The sequence below is a fragment of the Canis lupus genome, chromosome 3 (genome assembly GCF_003254725.2).
Source record: "Canis lupus dingo isolate Sandy chromosome 3, ASM325472v2, whole genome shotgun sequence".
Classification (NCBI taxonomy): Eukaryota; Metazoa; Chordata; class Mammalia; order Carnivora; family Canidae; genus Canis; species Canis lupus.
Genome location: NC_064245.1, coordinates 27,997,824 through 28,008,279, shown reverse-complemented (window position 1 = coordinate 28,008,279; position 10,456 = coordinate 27,997,824). Strand labels below are relative to the sequence as shown.

General features: G+C 44.6%; 1 pseudogene; it reads right to left on the bottom strand.

Annotated features, from left to right (window-relative positions):
* Positions 1-308: 308 nt before the first annotated feature.
* LOC112653772 (copine-1-like) lies at positions 309-9,737 on the bottom strand (annotated as a pseudogene).
* Positions 9,738-10,456: the final 719 nt, after the last annotated feature.

The window sequence follows — 10,456 nt, the reverse complement described above, 5'->3', positions numbered from 1 at the left end:
ACAGAATTATCATGAGAATGAACTATGGTCCTGTTGGTGAGTGTGACAGCCCAGAAGTAGATGGGAGCTCAGCGAAAGCTTTTGACCCATGGCGTTTCAGGCTGGGTTCTGAGTGAGCCCTGTGTTCTGTATGTCTGGCCACACAGAACACTTTCAGCTTACACAGGAAATACCGGCATATCCATACTAAAAATGTATGGAAAAAATAATGTATGAATCCATTTCCCCATTAGCAAATTCAAAACACAATTCATTGAGTTCTGAGATTTATTTATTTATTTATTTAGTCTTCACTGATCTTTATTAAATGAAGGACTCCAGGGCAAGCAGGAGGGAATCAAGAGCAGCAACAGCAGGAGCAAATATAAAAGTGTAAAATGTAAAGTGCAGCACTGGAGAATGTGTGCAGGATTGAACCACGCTCACTTGGGACACAAGGCTGAGGACTAGCCATAGCCTACCCTCTAACGGAACCTAGACCTGAGGGGCCTGTGCAGGGCTCTTTGCTGGGGGTGGAAGTGGTTTGAATGGGGCCCAACCTTGGGCTTTGAAGTAGGAGACCAGCTGTGTGGGAACTTCTGCAAGCACAGTCTGTGCCAGTGTCTCCCAAGGGGCATTTTGGAAACAGCAGTAGGGCATAAACTGCACTATGTCACAGGCAGCTGCCTCCCCAGAGCGTGTCTGCAGGGGTCCACGGTCAGCATCTAGTTGCTCCATGGCCTTGAAGTCAGCACCACCCACACCCACAATGATCACTGACATGGGCAGGTGGGAGGCACGCACCACAGCCTCACGTGTAGCCTCCACATCTGTCACAGTACCATCAGTCAGCAGCAACAGCACGAAGTATTGCGAGGCTGTCCTCTGATGTGCAGCCTGGGTTGCCAACCTGGCCACGTGGTTGATAATGGGTGCGAAGTTGGTGGGGCCATAGAGGCGAACTTGGGGCAGGGCTTGGTGTAAGCATCTACAATGTGCAGTAGACCTCAGTTACTGGGGTTGAAGTTCAAGGCAAATTCATGGGAGACCTGCCAATCAGGAGGTACCTGGGCCCCAAATCCAAATGCTGGGAACAGCTTCTCCGAGTCATAGTCCTGGATCACGCTGCCCACACTCCACAGTGCTATCAGGTATTCATTGACTCCTATTGGGCTCAGGTAGTGCAGGGAGTCTGGGGAGGAAGGGTCTCCATTAGAGCCTGTGAAGTCCATGCCTACGGTGAAGTTGATTTGACAGCCTCCCATCACATAGTCCAGGAATGAATATTGTGTTTCTACCTGGCAAATCTTGACAAGAACAGCCCCAGATTCTTGTAGCTTTTCTTTGTCTGCTGTTTCTCAGGGTGGATGCATTCAAACTCAGCCGGGGCTGCTTGCAGTTGGGCCAAGCTGGTGTAGAAAGTACCAATGAGATCGTGTGAACCATCACTGTCATAATCGGAGCATCGCACCTGGATGGGTGTGCTGGGGTCTCCCCCACGGAAGTGCTGAAGGGGAACAGAGAAGTGCTTCCATGTAGGGTTCAAGTTGTTCTTGATTACCGCAGATCTGTAGGCCAGGTGCCATTTCCCATCACCCTGACGGAAGAACTCCAAGAATGGATCTGATTTCCCCAGGAAGTCCTTCTTATCTAGATTTCTGGCCTCCACCTCCATGGTCACTACATGACTATCCTTCATCTCTTGAGCAGATACTGTGATGGTCCCCCGCCCAGCAGGTTTTCCAGGCTTCAGCATCAAGGGTAGAGTTATTATGTGGCTGGACACAATCTGTCCTAGGGAACACTCAGCCCCTCCTAGGAAGTCATCATCCCCCAGCTCAGGTGTCTTGTTGTCTATGTCATAGATGCCAAATAGGAGCTTCTGGACTGTTTCAAAGTGGTACTCAAGCTGCAGAGTCTGGGAGAACTCAGGGCTTGAGCAGTTCCGCACTTGCTCAGTTCAGCCAAGCTCAGCCCAGCTGCCCTCTCCCACATCCTGTAAAAGGACACAGAGTGGGTCAGACTTGGAGGCGATGTCCTTGTCAATGAGGTGGTCACAGGAAATGGATAGATGAACCAAGGTCACACAGTGGGCCATCTCTTTCGCTGCTTCACAAAATGGCTGACAGCCGCTCAGCAGCTCCGCATTCCCGAGTTCTGAGTTTTAAAAACAGTTTAGTATAATTGCTCCGACTTTATTTAGTAGACATTTAGTGACTTATTAAATGAGAAATACTAAGGGCATAGATTTGAGAATCCACATCAACTAGACAAGTCTGAGAGTCGAAGTTTTCCTCCTCTATCTTCTCTTCCTGTGGATAGCGGAGGTGGAATTGGACTTCTTCCATAAGGTAGGACCAAACTCCAGAAGTCCAGGTCTTAGGAAGAGACATGACTTACAAGCTTAGGCTGAGTGCCTGGCAGTGCTTATGGCATGGAAGGCATAATTCATTCTATTCCATTCTGAATCCCTCTGTTCCAAATGCAACATTGTGCTTTATATTCTATTCCCCCACATGGTTCCAGTAGAGAACTAAATAATTTATTTATATTTCTATTAAAATTTTCCTGGTGCTGTCAAAAATGCCATGGTGCAAATGGCTTTTTTCATTTGATTAATAGGATTTCCAAAAGGATTCCAAGTGACATATTCAAACTCAAGTGTTTACCCAACTAAGCGACTGGACACCGATGTCTGTGTGCATACAGAGACTATTCTCCTTAGCTACCGAAATACTGGGGAGCTTTTGAGGTAATGGCAACATTTGGCATCTCGATAGTTGCAGTGGTTATGTGAGTTTATACATTTGCCAAAACTCATCCAACATTCTACTTGAAAAGGGTGGTTTTATTGTGTGTAAATTACACATTAGTTACTCTTACTTAAACACAAATTGAGCATTAAAAATAGGCCCCACTCTACCCCTGCTGCTTTCCAAAATTATTTGATTATGGGCTGTTATCACAGCAGGGTTACAGTGAGGCCATCATGGCACTTTGTTCACTCATAAACCAGCAGTTGGCTTTCAACTCCCCTCATCTCTTCAGAAGAATACTGACAACTCTCTTAATTTCTCCTCTTCTCAAATATTCTATGCACTCTCCTCAAGGAAGAGCCAGGGCTGCCATCCAAATCCAAAGCTGTCTGCTGAAGACAACTCTTACTTGGGGGAGGTGAGTCTTTTAGTCTACGTAGGCCTTCAACTGATCGGATGAGGCTCACCCATATCAAGGAGAGCAATCTGCTTTACTCAAAGTCCACTGATTTAAATACTAATTTCATCCAAAAACACCCCCACAGAAATATCCAGAACAATGTTGGACCACGTATCTGAGCATCGTGGCCCAGCTAAGTTGACACATAAGTTTAACCATCACAATCTTCTTCTAGCTCTGTTTCTACCCCAAATTTTAAAGACAAGGAATAAAGTTTCAGGCAATGAACTCCTCAAAACAGTGTTTTCCAAACTTGGGTGATGATGAGAATCTCTTGGAGGCTTATAAAAACTGCATAATCTCTGCACACACACACACACGCACACACACGCGCGCGCACACACATACACACACACACACACCCTGTCACCCCACAGATTTTAACTCAGGATCTTGGTTTAAATAAACTCCCTCAGGGATAATGATCAGGAAAATTTGGGCAATGATGCTATAAAATAAACCTACTTGTAACCAAGGAGCCAGGCTACTGTGGAGTTTATAAGGGCATGTGCTCAGTGCGAATCCTGTCCCTTGAAGCTGCTTTAATGGCACACAACAAAGTCTACTTAAGAGCTCCTTCATTAAGTGATTAATCCTGTCCCAGGACTCAGCTGGGTCTCCTCCTGAAGGAACTCCATGTAACTTCAGGGACTGAGGTACTAGATGCTCGCAGATCACACAGGCCCACCTAGGCCCCTTCATGAAGGTGGATGCAGAGTCTTGGCCATTCTCTGGGCAGCAGCTTCTAAACACACACAGAAGGGATTTGGTGTTTGCCCTTTAATGAGGCTAAGCCAGTGTCCCCCAGTGCCATAAGCAGGAAAAGAAGCTGGAAAGTAGAGGGAGAAGTGCACTTAATACCCTTAAGACAGATATGGATCTTCTTTTCCTTTGCTTTTTCTTTTCTTTCTTTCTCTCTCTCTCTCTCTCTTTTTTTTTAAGAAAGCTTTAGCCTGGAGTGGAAAGGACACCAGATAAGTATCTTGAAATAGCTGAAGAGTGCTCATGTGGAAGAGAGGTTTAACTTTTCCCTCTGTGCTCCCAAGAGAAAGAAATAACCTTAGTAGGTGAAAGCTACAGAGAAGGGGTATTGTGGGCCGGACAAAAGGTAAAATAAGTAGAAAGCATGAGGAGTGACAGCCAGATAGCTCTTCACCTGCTGGCCCTGCCACTCACCAGGTGTGGGATCTTGGGCAAGCAGTTAATCTCTCTGAGTTTTCTGAATTGCAAAATGGGAATAATAATAATACTTGAAGGGCCGTGGTGAGGATTACATGAGATGTCTTGTAAAAGCTTGTCTTGTAAAGCTCTTAGCAGAGAGCTGGGCCCATAACTGGGGTTAATAAGCCCTAGATGATTGAAATAAGAATAGTTCAAGCTGTGATGGGCAAAGAGGTTGCCTAAAGGAGAAGTAAATGCCCATGACCAGAGGTGTCCAAGCCTGGTCACAACTGTCCTTTCTGGGGAGTGAGGGAGGACAGGGAGTGAGGGGCTCCAAGCACTCTATGAGTGGCTGGATCAGACCACTCTTGAAGTCCTTTTCACCTTGAGCAATTTTACGGTTAATAGAAGAGGTAGAGAGCCCAGTCTTATGCTTGCAAAAAGATTGTTCTTTTGCTTTTAGTGAAAACATTTACTTTCTCCAGGCAGCCAACCCTTATGATTTGGCCTATGATTTGGTTTTTACTGAGAAGTTATGACATTGCACAATGTTTGCTCCTATTCCACCCTTAATACCAAAACTTGGAATATGAATCACAAAACAAACTGATGGCAGAGTACATTCCAAAACAGCAAGGAGAACAACTGGACCAGAGTCTTGACTGCCATCCGCAATGCACAAAGCACACTGTGTTTCATCCAGGACAGTTAAGGAACAGCATTATCAAAGGGCCGTGAGAGGCTGCGGTGCCTATTAAATATAGGAACTGGAACTGCAGTTTTCCCTAAATGTGCTATAAGGATGTTCACAAGAATTGGAATAAAGGGGGATCCCTGGGTGGCTCAGCGGTTTGGCGCCTGCCTTCGACCCAGGGTGTGATCCTGGAGTCCTGGATCAAATCCCACATCAGGTTCCCTGCATGGAGCCTGCTTCTCCCTCTGCCTGTGTCTCTGCCTCTCTCTCTCTCTCTCTCTCTCTCTCTCTCTCTGTGTGTGTGTATGTGTCTCTCATGAATAAGTAAATAAAATCTTTTAAAAAAATGGGAATAAAGGTGAGAAATGTAAAACTCCCTTTCCCCTTCTTTCTCTCCCCCACCCAGCAGGCAGCTACCTCCTTCTCACACCCCCTAGTTCTCACACACCTAAGTTTATTCTCTGGAAGTTTGAGCATAAGAGCATCCTCATTCTAAGATATCAGCAGATCTTAGGAGAGGATGGGTGGAAGATGGTCTATTGAAAACAGGGAGGTTAAGTAAAAATTTGCCTACTAAATGGAGAGTTCCTCAGCCCCTTTACCTCCTGGCTTTCAAAACAAGAGTAGCCAGGATAGTAGCACATGGACAGAAGACGAGAGTCTTTTTCTTTGAAAAAAAAACAAAGATTCCAAAAAAAGTTCTACAGATCCTGACCTTCTAGGACTCCCAATTAAAAGGCTGGCTTACCACTTGATCCCCTTAAAGGAGAGCCTATCACTTGTATATCTTTTAATATGTTTTATGTATAATATCTTGCTGTTGGATTTGTTCTTTCAACTAGGGGTCACCAGATATTTGAGGAAAACCCCCAGCTTGTAGGACAGAGAACATAACATACAAGAAGGGGGAAAAATAGAATGTGAAGGGAATCCAGATAATATAGAAAGCAGACTTTTAAAAAATATTCTAATAACCTCAAAGAAATGGAAGAAGATATTGTGTCTATGAAACGAGGAATGGATATTGTGGAATAACAATCTGAGGATAGGAAAAAATGTGTTTGGAACTTCAAGCCGTGATAGCTGAAGTTCAAAATTCAGTGGAAAGACTGGAAGATAATATCTCTTCCAGAGAGCAGGGCAAGCAACCGGAGAAACGGGTGAAGGAGTTACGAACAGTCCCCTCCGGGAATGGGGCTCGAAGCAGAGAGCGGAGGGTGCTGTTTTCCTTACCAAGTCTTGTAAGGCAATTTGACTTCAGCTTCATGCATGTGGATTTTAAAAATAATAATAAATGAATTTACAAAAAGAAAGAAAACTCACAGGCAGGATGTGGAAGGCCCATCAGTGGCCACTGGTTCCTAGCTGGAATCTGCAGAACTACCTAGGGAAGGGGAGCCAGAAATTGCCCTCATCCCAGGACTGCAAGCTCCCTCCGCTACGATCCTCTGATCCTGTGTGTCACAAGCTGGGAGTTTCTGATCTGTAAGTCTGTCCTCCATTTACTAACCCCCCCACCCCCTGCCCCCTCAAAGTTGAAATGTCCTGACCTATTCAGGCAATAGTATTGATCCTGGCTGGAATTTACTTATGGGAAAAGAGGAAAAAAGCAAGGAATTACTATTGACCTGCTGACTAGGGAAAATCCTGGTGAAAATAAAAGGAGAGGAAATAGATAAAATTCAGGGGGCTGCTTTTGTCAGAAAATATTTTCAACCTGCTGTCTGGCAGGTTATGATAAAGGACAGCAAGGCAGGCTTGGACAGAGATGAAAAAGCAGGCTGCAACTCTGGAAAACAGTGTGGAGGTTCCTCAAAGAGTTAAAAATAGAGCTTCCCTATGACCAGCAATTGCACTGCTGGGGATTTACCCCAAAGATACAGATGCAGTGAAACGAAGGGACACCCGCACCCCAATGTTCATAGCAGCCATGTCCACAATAGCCAAACTGTGGAAGGAGCCACGATGTTCTTCGATAGATGAATGGATAAAGAAGATGTGGTCTATATACACAATGGAATATTACTCAGCCATCAGAAAGGATGAATATCTACCATCTACATTGACGTGGATGGAATGGGAGGGTATTATGCTGAGTGAAGTAAGTCAATCGGAGAAGGACAATCATCATATGGTCTCACTCATACGGGTGAGTGAAAGGGATTATAAGAGAAGGTGGGGGGACTGAGTGGGGAAAAATTAGAGAGTGAGACAAACCATAAGAGACTCCTGACTCTGGGAAACAGAGGGTAGTGGAAGGGGAGGTGGGGAGGGGGACAGGGTGACTGGGTGACGGGCACTGAGGGGGGCACTTGTTGGGATGAGCACTGGGTGTTATATGTTGGCAAATTGAATTTAAATAAAAAGTAAAAAAAAAAATCAAAAAAGGAAGGAAAGAAGGAAGGAAGGAAGCCAGCAAGTAAGCAGTCTGCCAAGGAAGACAAAGCAGCAGGTCAGGATAAGGAAGAAACACAGTGTTTGCTCCCTACACTGAGGAACAGACTGTCATAGAGAGATGAGGCGGATGCTTGCCCAAGATAGAGCAGGGTGACGGGAGCTAGGGCAAAGTCACAGACACGGCAGGCAGGGAGAAATGAGTGAGAGAAGCCTTAGACGATGAGTCTCAGAAGAGATAATGACACAGGGAGGTGGGATACACAGGGATGATGCTGAACAATTGTTCTGATTTAGAGCTTTTTTGGAACTGCTTTGGAATTGTTATGAAGGATGACTCAGGGAAAACCAAAGGTGGTATGAGTGCAGAAGTTAGGTTTTGTGCTGATTTTAGGAGGAAGGAAGCAATCACAGCTTTTCACTTTTTTTTCTCCTGAAAGTTTTAAATTTCATTTAGCCTTGTGAATTTAAATATAGGTTCGCAGGAAGCTACAAAGATAGACTAGAGTTCCTATGTACCCTTTACCCAGTTTCTCCTAATGGTTACCTACGTCTTACATAACTGTACATTGATATAACATGTGCAGGTAGTTCCATTCCATTTCATCACATGCACAGACTTCTGAAAGGACTACCAAGATCAAGATCCAGAATATTCCATCACCACAAAGGTCTCCCTCTTGCTACCTGTTTATGGTCACACCCACCACTTCTCTTCCTCTGGCCCTGTTGTTATAGTCGCACTCCACCCCCATCTCCCCCACCACTCACCTCCTACTTCCCTATCCCTAATCCTTTGCAACCACTAGTATCTTCTCCAACTCTTGAATTTTGTCATTTTGAGAATGCAATATAAATAGATTTATACAATATGTAACTTTCTGTGATGGGCTTTTTTCACTTGGCGTAATGCCTTTGAGGTCCATCGAAGTTTTTACTCGTATCAATAATTGAACACGGGCAGCCTGGGTGGCCCAGCGGTTTAGCGCTGCCTTCGAAGGGCCCAGGGCCTGATCCTGGAGACCCAGGATTGAGTCCCATGTCGGGCTCCCTGCACGGAGCCTGCTGCTCCCTCTGCCTGTGTCTCTGCCTCTCTCTCTCTCTCTCTGTCTCTCATGAATAAATAAATAAATAAAATCTTTTAAAAAAAATAATTGAACACAACAGTTTAGCCATTCACATAGGGACGGACAATTTCCTTGCTTCCAGTGTTTGGCTGTTACAAATAAAGTTACCGTGAACATTGTGTCCAGGTTTTGTGTGCACATACGTGTTCATTTCTCTGATAGAAATTCCCAGGAGCCCAATTGCTATGTTTGTATAGCAAGAGTATGTCTAGTCTTGTAAGAAAATCCCATACTATTTTCCAGAGTCACTGTAACATTTTACAATTCCACTATCTGTGTATGAAAGCCAATGTCTCCACATCCTCACCAGCAGTTGGTCCTGCATTATTTCTTTTTTGAAAGATCAGGAACATCCTGCTACCTTCCTTTTTTACTCTCTAAGTGAAAAGAAAAAAAAAATCAGTCCTATGTATATGTCTGTATAAGCATGCATGCACACGTGTGTGTGTGTATAAAATCTACTTAAGTTCAAAGCACAGTGAGACAAATACCTATCAACACATTCATTGCCCAATTTAAAAACCAGAGCGTATCAAACCCAGTTCCACCCTCTGCTTCTCCCACCGAAAGAGCAATCCCACTCCTGACAGTGGAAACCAGTTCTCTGGGGGGAAAGCTCTGCTTCACAGAGCTTGTCAATATTGGGGTGTAAACACCACATGAAAGACTTCAAGCTGCCAATCAGGGTAACTGGGTGTGAGCAGGCAAGAGATGCATGGACTCCGCTCTTGTGACAGAGTACAAGCCTATTCTAGCCCCGCTGGTCCTGAACTCGGTATTTATCATCCTAGAAAGAACTGACCCCTGAACGATGCAGGGGGTTAGAGGCACTCACTCCGACAGAGTTGAAAACCTGCATATAACTTTCAACTCTCCTAAAACTTCACTAGGAAGAGCCTGCTGTTGACTGGAAGCCTTACCAAGAATGTAAACAATCAACGAACACATATTTTGTGTGTGGCATGTGTTATGCACTGTATTCTAATGACAATAGTAAGTTACAGAAGAGAAAATGTTATTAAGAAAATCAAAAGAGAAAATAGGGAGAGGCTGAATAATGACCCCAAAGATACCTTAATCTTAGGAATCTGCGTTACCTTATATGACAAAGACAGCAGATGAGATTGAATTAAGGATTTTGAGTTGGAGAGATGATCTTGGATTCTCGACTTTAGCCCAGTGAAACTGGTTACAGACTTCTGGCCTGTAGGACTGGGAGAGAATTATTGTTGTTAAATAATATCACCAAGTTTGTGATAAATTTGTTACAACAGCCAGGAAACTGATACAGAGACACACTGTTTTGCACATATGTGCTCCTAAAGCATCTATCTAAATAGTTCATTTGGCTAGATTTTATCTTTATAAAATTGCAATATTATACAGAGAGATTCTGAGAGTTCCTTTTTTTTTGCTCAACACTGTTCCTAAGACTTCTTCACTTTGTTGCAAACCATAATTCATTTATTCTTACTGCTGGGCAATCTTCTGACACAACACGTACTTACTCATTCTCAGCCGACTTTGGTGGGTCTCCTTTATCAGATTAAAAAAAACTTTTTTTCCCCCCCGCAGACTGAGTTTATGCCCAGATGTCTCATTTCCCATGTTCTTTCACCTCAAATATTGAGTCAGACAAAAATCTTGGAAGGGAAGCTGAAATGGATGTTGTAGGACTATGGGATTCTAGATACTCCATCAAGAGTAAATGTGGGTGAACTTCCTCAGCACTAGGGAGGGAGGGAGGGCTGGGCAAGGCGGGGGATGAGGGGGGGCGGTGTGGGCAGACGGGCTCAAGTGCAGGAAGGAGAATGCACCCCCCCCCCGCACCCCAACTCCAGGGATCAGTGAGGAGCAGAGGCCTCCCTGGCTGACGAAGAGGCCG